Here is a 13,362-nt window from a genome sequence, read left to right as displayed (position 1 = left end):
TGTTCTTGTCTGTTTCCTGGCATCTATGTATATATACACATACACATATATATACATACACACATATATATACATACACGTGCACACACACACATATATATATACATACACACACACACACACACATATATATATCTGGAGGAGTTTAATGAGATAATGCATACAAATTGCTCAGAACCCCAGCGGTTACACAGGATTCACTGAGTGTTAGCCACCCTCATTATAGCACAGAAGTCCCTTCCCCCACATGTCTTTGCCCCACATTCCTGGATAATACCTTTAAGAATAAGGTTCTGAGTCAGGCATGGTGGTGCATGCCTGTTGTTCCAAATACTTGGGAGGCTGAGGCAGAAGGATCACCTGAGCCCAGGAGTTTAAAGCCATAGTTTCCTGTGGTCACACCTGTGAATAGCCACTGCACTCCCGCATGGGCAACATTGCAATACCTTGTCTCCAAAAAAAAAAAAAAAAAAAAAAAAGAAGAAGAAGAAGAAGAAGAAGAATGTTCTGTAGAGATTGTGTTTCACTTGAGGAGTATTCAGTCTCCAGGTTCTTCCTAGCTTGGGGTTTTTATTATTATTTATTTATTTATTTATTTTTGAGACAGGGTCTTCCCCGTTATAATCTGAATCAATGACTCCTGTATGTATTTGTACCTCTTTTAAAGTTAAATTAACCTTCTGAAAAGTAATCCTATCGTCCCTGCCGGCAAGGGTCCACAGACTCCTGTTGGGACCTTTTGTGGAAGTTCCCCAGGCAGAAGACTCACAGTTTTTGCACAGCATAAATCTGATGCGTGGCAGGGGACAGACATTGTACAGGGGTGAGGGAATGGTCTGAGCTGGAAATGGCCCTGTTTGGAATGGGGCCTGGGACACACCCCTCATGGCGTTTCCTGAAATTGGGTTGAAGGGATCTGAAGCAGAGGGACCTGTGCAAAGGCCCTGTGTCCAGAGGAAGCTAAACTTCTTCAAAGACCTGCCAGAAGATGAGATGTCTGGAACCCTGAAAGTAGGGGAGCCTTGTGCCAGGTGAGGTGCAGAGGTCAGCAGAGTCCAGGTCACAAAGGCCCTTAGGTGTCAAGGGTTTTAGTCTTTATTCTTAAAGAATGGGTGGTCTTGAAGTAAAGAAGAGTGTGGTATAATAGGTGTATCAGTTATCTATTGCTGTGTAACAAATTACCCCAAAGGGTAGTGGCATAGAACAACTTATCATCTCACGGTTCTTTGGGCTAGGAACTTGGTTATGGCTTAGCTGGGTCCTCTGACTCTCGGTCTCCCACAAGGTTACAATCCAGTGTTAGTGGGAGCTGCAGCTATCTCAAGGATTGCCTAGGGAGAGGATTCATATCCAAGGTCACCAAGTGGCTGTTGGCAGACCTCAGGCCTTTGCTCACTGCCAGCTGGAGGCATTTCTTCATTGTCTCATGAGCCTCTCCCTAAGGCTTCTCACAACATGGCAATTTGATTCCCCCAGAATGGGAAGGCAGGAGAGAGAGAAAACGTTCTTTTTGTAACCTAATCTGAAATGTGGCATTCTGTCACTTTTACAATATTCTATTCACAGAAACAAGTCACCGGATGCGGCCCACACTCAGGAGGAGATTGTACCAGGGAGTGAATGCCAGGGGGTGGGAATGTCTGGGTGCCAGTGGAGATGCTGCCTACCACAGTGTGGAGAATGGATTGGAGGGGTCAGAATGAACGTAGAGAGAATTCAAAGGCTCCTGCAGGAGTCCAAGCAAGAGGATTGTAGATTGTAGCCTGGAAGAGGCCAGTAGCTGTGGTGATGATGGACACCAGGTGGATATGTTGGAGAGACACTTAGGAGGTAAAATTGACAGGTAGTAGCTTAGAGATGGGTTGAATATGAGAGAAAAGGAAGAGAACATTACAGAGCATTCTTAGGTGTCTGTCTTCCACACTGCATAGGCTGGTGCCATTTGCAGAGACAAGGACCATGAGACGAGGACCAGGTTAATGGGGAAAGATCAGGGGTTCCATCCTGAAGGGACTGGCACTGAAATCATGCACAAGCAACCTAAGACACTTACAGAGCACAGCCACAGTGTTAGCTGCCAAATCAACATTAGCAGCTGCTTGACATCTCATTTTTTCCAAGGACCCAGTAAGTGGCTGGATGGGGTGACTGTTTGCACGCAGGCCCCTAGCCTGGCTGCGTAAGGCTGGGAACTTTACAACAAAACAGGCAGCAGGACCGTGGGCCCAGGAGATTCTAAATCAGTGGGTTAAAGAGAACTAAGCAACCGATTTAAAACAATCAGAGTTTTTTTTTTTTTTTTTTTTTTTCTGGTGCACAGGCAGGATGGAGAGTCCCTCAGAGGCCTGGGCTGAATTTCGATTCCTCCAAGAGTCAGTGCTTCCACCCTGTACGGCTAGGGTTCTCAGCCACCCTGGGGTTTGAACTCTGGGGCTCATAGGGTTCTAGTCTGGCTGGGGAGAAAGATGGTAACCAAATTCTCGCACTGATAGACACAGCGACCCTCCATAACGGCAATGTGCAGGATTCTGAAAACATGTCACAATGGAACCATATTAATCCAGCGGCAAGGGGTCCGCCTTTTATAGGTGATACTAGTCTTTGACCAAAGCCAATGAACTCCTCCCTTTTCTTTGATTTTCAAAGTGATAAAAGCAAAGGCAGCTTTGTCATGGTGAGCTACTTCTCGCAGGAGTCAGGATCTGCATCTGCAGACTATACAAAGACAACACAGATTAAAAGCACAATCATCATTGAAATCACAGAACTTCCAAGTGTGTTTATCCATTTTACTGGGTTACTAGCTGCTAATCTGTCTGCAGCTCTTTTAAGCACTCCAGTTCCTGGCATTAAAGTCAGGTGTGCCTGGGATGCTTTAAATATTTGTTCTTTTAATTTTGCAATATCTAAAAACAAGTTTGTAGAGTGTCTTTCTAGATGCTTTTTTATTCTTTCCCGAATTTTGATCTTATTAAGAACTATTAATAGTTTCTACAAATCCTTGTGTTTAGCTCCTAGAGCAGGCCATATCATTTAAGGTTGAGGTGCCACTATAGCTCCGTAGTTCCAGATAATAGGAACTCTTGCTGTACTTCTTATCATTTCTACCATCTGACCATTTTGTTCAGATCATCTGAACATAGTGTGGCCATGGCATGCAGACTGAGAGGTGCAATTCAAGCTAACCATCCCCTTAGGGGATCAATTAATGATTCCGTAGGAATCATTGTGCAGCACCTCTGCCTGTTCCGCAGTGCAATCCTCCTAAACAAATACGTTCATTCTTTCTGGCCAGGTTCAATTTTGTTTACAAATAGGTTTTTGAGGGTGGTATGCCTCAATTATAGGAGCAGATTTGTTATAGTACATACTGAGATCAGAAAACATGTGTAACTGTGTCATAGAGTGATTACATCCAGGCATTATTACCAGCCAAGATTGATAAATATGCCCAACGAGTATCATTGCTCTCTGTGTCAGCCCTTGTTGAAGGAATACTCACGGCAATGGTGATCACTGCTATCATAGCTACCATTCAATTACTCATTGTGACTGGTTGTCCCGCTTTCCTCAGGTTTTCTTCCGCCATCTGTGATAGCTTCTTGATCTGGCCCCAGGTGGGTGGCTGTGTTCAATGGGTGTTGCTCGTGGCAGTTGGGGTCCTCCTCAGCATCAGTCTCAACATGGTTGCAACCAGGGGGTCCTTGGGATCCTCCTGGCATCTCTTCCTCAGCATCTGGCTCATAATAAGGTTTCAGGTGTCTTGATGATATCCAAATTGGCTGTTGATTTTGGCCTGGAGAAACACAAGCATAACCTCTACCCCAAGTTATTATTTTACCTATTTCCCAACTTTTTGTTATCGGATCTCTCCACCAACCCAGTTGTTCTGCTTCTGTCTTTGCAGCTGGTTTCTGTAGATGCTGTTCAGCTGCTGATAACATCTGGCCTTTGGGCAGGCTCAAAAAATTTAAAGTTAATAATGCTAGATTCAGTTGTGTATGGGCTGTCCCATAATCCCTATTCTCCCCCTTTTTTGTTTTTGTCATCAGTTATTTATCTGTATGAAATAGTAACTGAGCATTTTAAATTAACTGTGTGGAATGAACCACATATGAAGAATCAGAAATCACATTAAAAGGCATATCAAAAGCAGTCAATACCTCAATTACAGCTACAAGCTCTGCTTTTTGAGCTGAAGTATAGGGCATCTGGAAAACTTTACTTTTCGAAGCAGAATAAGAAGCTTTACCATTACTAGACCCATCTGTGAAACAATGAAAACGCTTAGCAGACTGCAGGTTGTTTACTGCAGGAATTGTAAATGCAAACCGTTCACAGTCTTGCTCAACTAAGGAGATAGTAAAGAAACAATCTTTTAAATCTATGACTATTAAAGGCCATTTTTTTGGAATTATAGCAGGAGAAGGCAATCCTGGCTGTAATGCTCCCATAGGTTCTATAACTGAATTGATGGCTTTTAAGTCAGTTAACATTATCCATTTACCTGACTTTTTTCTCAATTACGAAAACTGGAGAATTCCAAGGGGAAAACGTTGGAGCTATGCACCCATTTTCTAATTGTTCAGGAAATAATTTCTCTAAAGCCTCCAGTTTCTCTTTACTTAGTGGCCATTGTTCTTCCAAATTGGCTTATCTGTTAACCATTTTAAAGGTATAGGTTCTGGAGGCTTAACAATGGCCACCATCAAAAATGATATTCTAATCTTTGGCAGGAAATTTGTCTTTCTGCTTGAGGTGGTTCTTTCAAAGCTTGCAAATTTTTTTCTAGTCCTATACCAGGGACATACCCCATTTCATGCATTATATGTTGACTTTGAGGGCTACATAATTGTTCTGGAATTAGAACTTGTACTCCCCACTGTTGTAATAAATCTCTCCCCCATAAATTCATAGATACAGAAGTTATAATTGGTTGAAGAGTCCCAGGTTGTCTATCAGGCCCTTCATAATGCAAAATATAGCTACTTTGATATACTTCAGGGGCTTTACCAACTCCAGCTATGTTAAATTGAGCAGGTTGAATTGGCCATGCGGAAGGTCAGTGCTGTAGAGAAATGATCGAAATGTCTGCTCCTGTATCTACCAAACCTTTAAATTTCTTTCCCTGAATAGTTATGTCACAGGTAGGACATTTATCAGTAGTTTAACTTACCTGATAAGCTGCTTTGCCTTGTTTATTTGTGCTTCCAAATCCTCCTGTTCATTTAATTTCACTTTTTCCCATTTCCACATAATGGCACAATCAGGAGCTGTACTACGTGCTCTCCTGGCTCTGCCTTCCAGGGAACAGAAGTAGATACAACAATTTGAATTTCCCCATTATAATCTGAATCAATGACTCCTGTATGTATTTGTACCTCTTTTAAATTTAAATTAGACCTTCTTAAAAGTAATCCTATCGTCCCTGCTGGCAAGGGTCCACAGACTCCTGTTGGGACCTTTCGCGGAGGTTCCCCAGGCAGAAGACTCACAGTTTTTGCACAGCTTAAATCTGATGCAGCACTACTGACTGTGGCAGGGGACAGACATTGTACAGAGGTGAGGGAATGGTCTGAGCTGGAAATGCCCCGGTTTGGAATGGGGCCTGGGACAGACCCCTCATGGTGTTTCCTGAAATTGGGTTCCCATCTTTATCAAACTTAGAGTGGCACTGATTAGCCTAATGTTTTCCTTTTTTGCAAATTGGACATATTTCAGACTCAGCAGTTTTCTTTTTCCCCTATCTAGTGGCCTGACTCACTGATTTTTTCTACACTCTTTTTTAGTATGACCATGCTTCCCACAGTTAAAACAAGCTCCAGGTAATGGAATATTTCCTTTATCCACTCTCAGTCCTGCCATTGCCTGTGCTAGCAGAGTAGCCTTATGCAGATTACCTCCAATACCATCACAGGCCTTGATATAATCAACTAAATGTGCTTTCCCTCTGATAGGTTGCAGAGCAACCTGGCAATCAGGATTAGTATTGTTGAAAGCTAATAACTGCAATACTATATCCTGAGCAGCCGAATCTGCAATCACCTTTTTAAGAGACTCCTGTAACCGAGCTATAAAATCCATGTATGGTTCTTTTGGTCTCTGATTTATAGCACTAAAGGAAGGATATTGTTCTCCACATGAAGTGATTTTTTCCCAAGCTCTAATGCACACTCCTCTAAGCTGTTCTATGGCATCATCCTGCATGACCACTTGTGCATCTAAACCAGCCCAGCCACCAAACCCCAAAAGTTGGTCTGCAGTTATATTAATTTGAGGTTGGACCTGGGTATTGCAAGCAGCCTGAATGGAAGCTACATCTGCCCACCAAGTTTTAAATTGTAAAAACTGAGCAGGAGTTAGATAAGCTCAAGTAGGAGCATCCCAGTCAGTAGGAATCATCTGACTGGAAACAGCAACATTCTTTAACAGTCCCATTACAAAAGGAGACTCTTGTCCATACTGATTAATAGCTTGTTTAAATTCTTTGAGTAATTTAAAAGGAAAAGGCTCAAATGTAGCTATAATATGTCCCTGTTGATCTGGGGGGGTGTATTCTAATAGGCAACTGCCAAGCCTCTAAATCACCCTCACGTCTAGCTTGCTGAATTCCTGCCTGAATAGAACTGAGAGCAGTCACTCGAGGCACTGCTTGAACAGTCATTGGGGCCACTACTTTTCCCCTAGTGTCCTCCAGAAAAGAAAGATCTGGAGGGTCAGGCCACTCTTTTTTTTTTCAAAATAATAATGAGGGGGTGCAGAAGGGTAGGGATGAACCTCTCCCTTCTTTGCTGCTTTAGCTTTAGCTGGCAAATAAACCTGCTCTGTAACCTCTTCTATTACTTTGTTATACTCTCCTTCCTCCTCATCATTAGTGTGAAAAAGTTCCAAGGTGGAACAAACCAGAGCCCACACTTCTCCCATTGTTACCCTGATGCTTCCAAGCTCCCCCTCTTACTCACCACAGGGATTGCTTTAAGAGTACTTGGGTGTCCTCCACCTTAGTTCCAAGTTCTCCAACTGTCACTCTGGCAACCCTTCTACCTGGATTTGAGCCCCATGTTGGGCGCCACTTGCTGAGACCAGCGCGGTTGGGGAGACCCCAACCCAGTAGTGCTAGAGGAATTAAAGACACATACACAGAAATATAGAGGTGTGAAGTGGGAAATCAGGGGTCTCACAGCCTTCACAGCCAAAGAAGAGAGTGGCCACGGATTCTTGCCTAGATTTCTGTTCATTTCTCTCTCCCTGTGTTGGAGGGGCAGCAAGTTGGCCGGCTGGACTGTTCTGATCGTGCATGAAGTACCTGGTGAGTAAGGAATTCATATGGTTTCCTAGTTGCATGTTTAGGGTAACCACATGGGATCTGTAAAGGTGAAAGCAGCTCTGTCATGGCCAGTGGCAGGCTGGAACCACTGGATGGGTTTTCACTGCCTTCCTGGGTTGCTTTTCCAGGAGGACCCACATATGTGACAATGGCTCTTGGGGTCTTGGGGTGAGATAACAGGGATCTTAAGCCTCAATTTAGTGTGTCCTTAGGGAAGTTTTAAATGTTGGGCATTGCTCCTAGCACAGGATTCTTAGCAAATAGTAATCATGGTACTTTCTGGCTTGCTGATTGCTTAAACAGAAGTTTCAAACATAGAAACAGGTCATGGTTTTTATATGTTATTGTATGTCTATAACTAGATGCTGGTCACAGCAAAGCCAGGTTAAAAAACCAAGATGCTGCTGGTGGTGAATCCCATTTGCAATAGTACAGTAACTAAAAATCCAAAAGAAAAAAATACAGGAGCTTTCATGACATAAACCATAAACCTTTACAGACACCAATAAAAATAGACTTGAATAAGTTGCAAGACACTATAATAAGATTAAATTCAAATCGAAAGCCCCATCGGATTGGGAGAGCATGATTGGACAAAGTGTTGCTAAAATATCCTAAGCGCCAATATTCACCAAGAAATCTTTAAAAATCAAGAGTATTGGAAAAATTTAAATTTATCATAGACCTCTACGCAGATGTAGGTCTGTTAGCCAAGCACTTAACGCTGTATCAGACGATATTACAAGCTGATGATATGTGCCAAAGCCTGCAATACTTTAATCACCATTTCTCAGATTTATGTAAAACGCAATTAAGGGAAGTTGTGAAATAAGAACATAAATCACCAGATGAACATTTGACATTTAGTGCCCAATAACTAGTGATGAGAGAGCACTCCAGCACTGGATGTTAGTGAACTTTTAAAGCAATCTCAAATTATGTGGAATTCAAATTCTGTGGAGTAATTAGAAATCTAAATAGGAATAAGCTTTTCTCATTTAAGACATTTCGGACTTAACTATTATTGAATTATCCATGAGCAAGAGTTGGGGAGGACTAGAAAAAAATCCCTTTCATGAAGAGCCCAAAACAGTAAATAAGAGCAAGAGATGAGAAGCAGTAATAGGAATCAAAGGTCAGGACTTTTCTCTATATCGCTCAACCACAACCTATGCCCTTTAAAAGTTTACTGAGAGGGTATTCTGCACGAGAGTTTAACCACCTTCTATGTTAGCCAACCCTACGCTGTTCTTTAATTATACATTGCAATTAGTACACAAAACAAAACACAACACCTAATAAATTGAAGAAAATAAATTCAGGTCTTAAGATACTTGTATCTGTCTTGATTAAAGTTCTGAGTCGATTATTTGATAAAAGGGTGAGGTGCCTGCTTTTATGCTCAGCTGGAAGAGCTGTACATGTCACATGAAGGTATTCCATACACCTGGTGCAGGCAGGGCCTCAGAAGAATGAGTCATGGGCTTCTCCAAACCAAACAACTGGGCCCTCACCTCTTCCACATGGAATTATTCTCATGCAAATAGACAACAGGCCTCACAGCAGAATGGCAAATTCTGAAAGCATTATCTCAAAGGACTAGAAGGGGACATGAAAAAATGGTAGGCCAGGCGTGGTGGCTCACACCTATAATCCCAACACTTTGGGAGGCCGAGGTGGGCGGATCACAAGGTCAGGAATTTGAGACCAGCCTGGCCAACATGGTGGAACCCAGTCTCTACTAAAAATACAAAAATTAGCCGGGTGCAGTGGCGGGTGCCTGTAATCCCAGCTTCTCAGGAGGCTGAGGCAGGTCAATCGCTTGAACCCAGGAGGCAGAGTTTGCAGTGAGCTGAGATCACAACATTGCACTCCAGTCTGGGCTACAGAATGAGACTCCATCCAAAAAAAAAAAAAAAAAAAAATGGTGAACTGAGGCTTGAAAAAAAATCACAAATGGTGAACAGATGAGATCAGGGTAAAACAATGCAAATGTTCCTGGAAAACAATAAAAGAAATGTTTGGTGGAAGAAAATCTGAAACTCATTTCCTATGATATCTCATATAGACTTTGTTTACTGGAGAAAATAGCTAGCTCAGGAAGTCATCGGTCAGGGAATGATCACTGGAACACCTCACTTTTCTGGAGGCGACCCCTGGTAAGGACCAAGTCCTCTCTCGTGTTCGCTCTCTTGACCCTCCTCGTGGGGGCTGGAGACTCTTCTTACCCTCCTGCCTGTGGGGAAATGACTCACCCCTAAACACTTGGTGGGCAGCTTTGAAAGTCGCACAGGCAGTCAGAAAAGTCATGGCAGGGACACTTCAAAATAAATCTCTGAGGGAGCTGGAAAAAAAAAAATTCAGACTAATCAGAGACCTGAAAAAGCCTTCTAAATCCCACCCACTCTGCCAATCACTGGGGTCTTCCCTGAGGAAACCTCAGAAAATTAAGAAGGTAGAAGCCGAATTCAAATACTGTTGCAGCTCCTCTTTTGGAAAAATCACTCTTTGCTGTAAACTTTCATGTTCATGGGACAATCTAACCAATATTTTAATGCTAATAGTAATCACGGGGCAAGCAGTTCCACTCCAACGTTCAGAAGCCAAGGAATAATGGCATTCTGGCTTTGATGCCTTCTGTCCTTGTTTACACAGTAAATGAGACTCTCTTAACAGCCTTTGGAAAGATACCTTTTCATATTTGACACTGAGTTCATCTGGGACAAATAGAAAACCTTGAGGAAATGTGAGTCTGCCTTCCCCAGAGTTCACCACTAACTTACTAAACATGGCAAAGATTGATTTTTTTTTTTTTTAAGATGGAGTCTCGCTCTGTCACCCAGGCTGGAGTGCAGTGGCATGATCTCTGCTCACTGCAAACTCTGCCTCCTGGGCTCAAGCAATTCTCCTACCTTAACTTCCTTAGTAGCTGAGATTACAGGTATGCATCACCAAGCCTTAATTTTTGTATTTTTAGTGGAGACAGGGTTTCACTATGTTGGGCAGGCTGGTCTTGAACTTCTGACCTCAAGTGATCGTCTGCCTCAGCCTCCCAAAGTGCTGGGATTACAAGCATGCACCACCGTGCCTGACCACATTGAATTTCTTTAAAAAATAATGTGTAATTTTGATTCCAATAATAATTTCAATTGGACTTTTTTTCACTACTTGAAAAATTGACTTGAAAATATACCACCAGGTAAACAGCAAGCATAAATTGCACAGATAAGATTGGAGGAAAAGATTCCTGTGATTAAAATGTTATTGTTAAAACAGTATGATAAGGAACAAGGATAGATAATTTATTAAAACATGATAGAGAGTTTTAAAACAGACTAGGATATTTGATAAAGGGAGCTTTGTGAATCAATGAGGGGAGAAATGTATTACTCAGAGCAGCATTTCAGATATTGGCGTTTTAGAAAAAAAAATCAAGAAAATGTCTCACTGAGTCAGGCATGTCAATAATATTCAATATTCTCATCTTCAAAATGAAAAGGTTGAGTTAAAAGATCTTCAAGGATTTCTTATTCTGTTAGTGTCTGAACCAAAAATTGTAAGAGGTAAATGTTATGAATAGAGTAGGAAGAGAAAAATCAGTCAGAAGAGAGAAAAAAGCCGAAGTTCCAGCACACGTGCAGAGACGTGCGCACACACACAGAAACCCTGCAGGTGGAAGAGGACTTATCCATGCACCAAGGGAAGGAAAAAGCCAAATGAAATGGGCTTGCGATGTGCTTTTGCCAAATACCAAATTAGGGTAACATGTGGTTTACAAACAGTAAACTCGAGCGTTCAGCTTCCTTTTCTTTTCTTCTTGGTCCAATTTCTTTTGTTCTTTAAAGTTTCACCTTACGTTGCTACCTTGGTATAGAAAATGAGGGGTGGAGGAGAAAGACTGGACATAATTCAGATACTTTTAGTATGTTTTTGGTGGGTATAAATTTCAAATGCTTATTTTGTAGCATATCAAGCTGCTATTTAAGACTTAAGGACAAAAAAAGTCAAAATACTGAAACTTGAAGAAATGGTGTTAAATTTCCTTGGAATCAGGGGCTCAAGCATTTCAACTTTGAGAATCTAGTGATTCACTCTGAATGAAAAAATGTTGATGCAGTTGAAATCACTTTATGCAGTGAAATGCAAATTATGAGTGAACAAATTATAGCCTGCTGCTTTTGTCTGGTTTTGGACTATACCTAGCATCATGCATAATTTGTAGGAAAGTGTCTGTATAGAGAAACCAGTGAAAACCATTTAGTCACGTGCAAATCGGTTTACCCAGAGGAAGGCAATGAAAAGAACACTGTTATCTCCTCACTAGCTTAATGCTGTTCCCGATGAAAATTGCCTGAGGCCACATAAGAAATGTGGTGTAGTAATTATGTGCACTCAAATAGCTTCCCATTGGAAAGAAATAATCCACATTGGTAACTGAATCAAGCAAAACAGGCATAAAATTAAGCAGATTCACTTCATTTATAAAATAGTGAGTAAACACACTTCAAATAGATAATCTAAAAAAGAACACTGGAATTCAACAGAGAAGTAACAGGAAACACCTGAGGCAAGGAAAGAGCGGGGAAGACAGGTAGCCTGCTTGGCTACGGTTGGCTGGGAACTTCAAAGAGACTCCACAATGCGGGAAAAAGGTAAGTAAGAGACCCCCATTGGTCTACACTCCCACCACAAACTCCTGCAATTCTAGCCACAGGAGAGCCCCTTGACCCTCGTGGGCCCTAAGATTTACATAGGGAGCTGCCTGGAGACTGTGTGATGGCATTGCTCCGGAGAGGGAGCCCACGCTGCATTGCATATATCTCCTGAGCTCTAAGGAGCCATTTTGAGAGTCCAGCCATCACCAGACTGCATCCTGCTCTGGAGTCCAACAGTCCCTGCATTTTCACATCTCCAGAGATCTATTGACCTCCCATGTCTACAGCCATTACTACTGCTGGCTACTGCCATCAGAGCTGAAGTGCAAGCTACGAGCAGCAATCCTGGCACCCGCAAGCAGCAGGCTCACCACAGATTTACAAGTGCCCTGCTGGCCACCCCACCTGCAGCCACCACCGAGAGCTGACACACGTATCCCCCAGCCACCTGCTTACATCTGCTGCCACTGAAAAGAAATGAGGAAGTCAAATTGTCCTTTTTTGCAGATGATATGATCTTATATTTAGAAAAATCTAAAGACTCCACCAAAAATCTCTTATATCACATCAGTAAATTTAGTAAAGTTGCAGGAATAAAATTAACATACCAAAACCAGTTGCCTTTCTATACACCAACAATGAAATAGATGAGAAATAAATAAAGAAGGCAATCCCATTTCAAATAGATACAAAAAACAAAATACCTAGGAATAAGTTTAACTAATGAGGTTAAAGAATCTACAAGGAAAACTACAAGACACCGATAAAATAAACTGAAGAGGACACAAACAAATGGAAAAACATCCCATTCTCATGGATTGGAAGAACTAATATTATTACAATGACTGTACTGCCCAAAGCAATCTACAAATTCAACGCAATTTCTATAAAAATACTAATGTATTTTTTTCACTAAAATAGGAAAATTACTAAAATTTGTATGGAACCAATAAAGAGCCCAAATAGCCAAAGCAATTTTGTGCAAAAAGAACAAAGCTGGAGGCATCACACTACTTACCTTCAAAATATATTACAATGCTGGAGTAACCAAAATAGCGTGGTATTGATATAAAAGCAGACACAAAGATCAGTGGAATAGAATAGAGAACCCAGAAATAAATCCTCATATTCAGAGCCAACTGATTTTCAAGAAAGGCTCCAAGAACATACATGGGGGAAAGGAGAGTATCTTCAATAAATTGTGCTGCAAAAACTAACTATATGTAGAAGAATGAAACTAGCCGCTATCTCTCACCATACACAAAAATCAAATCAAAATGGATTAAAGACTTAAGGGGGTCTAAGAACTGAAACTGAAAAAACGCAGGAGAAAAACTTCAGGACATTTTGGCCTAGGCAAATACTTAATGGCAAAGACCT

This window comes from Chlorocebus sabaeus, chromosome 12, assembly GCF_047675955.1.
Source record: "Chlorocebus sabaeus isolate Y175 chromosome 12, mChlSab1.0.hap1, whole genome shotgun sequence".
Lineage (NCBI taxonomy): Eukaryota > Metazoa > Chordata > Mammalia > Primates > Cercopithecidae > Chlorocebus > Chlorocebus sabaeus.
This window is presented reverse-complemented; position numbering follows the sequence as displayed.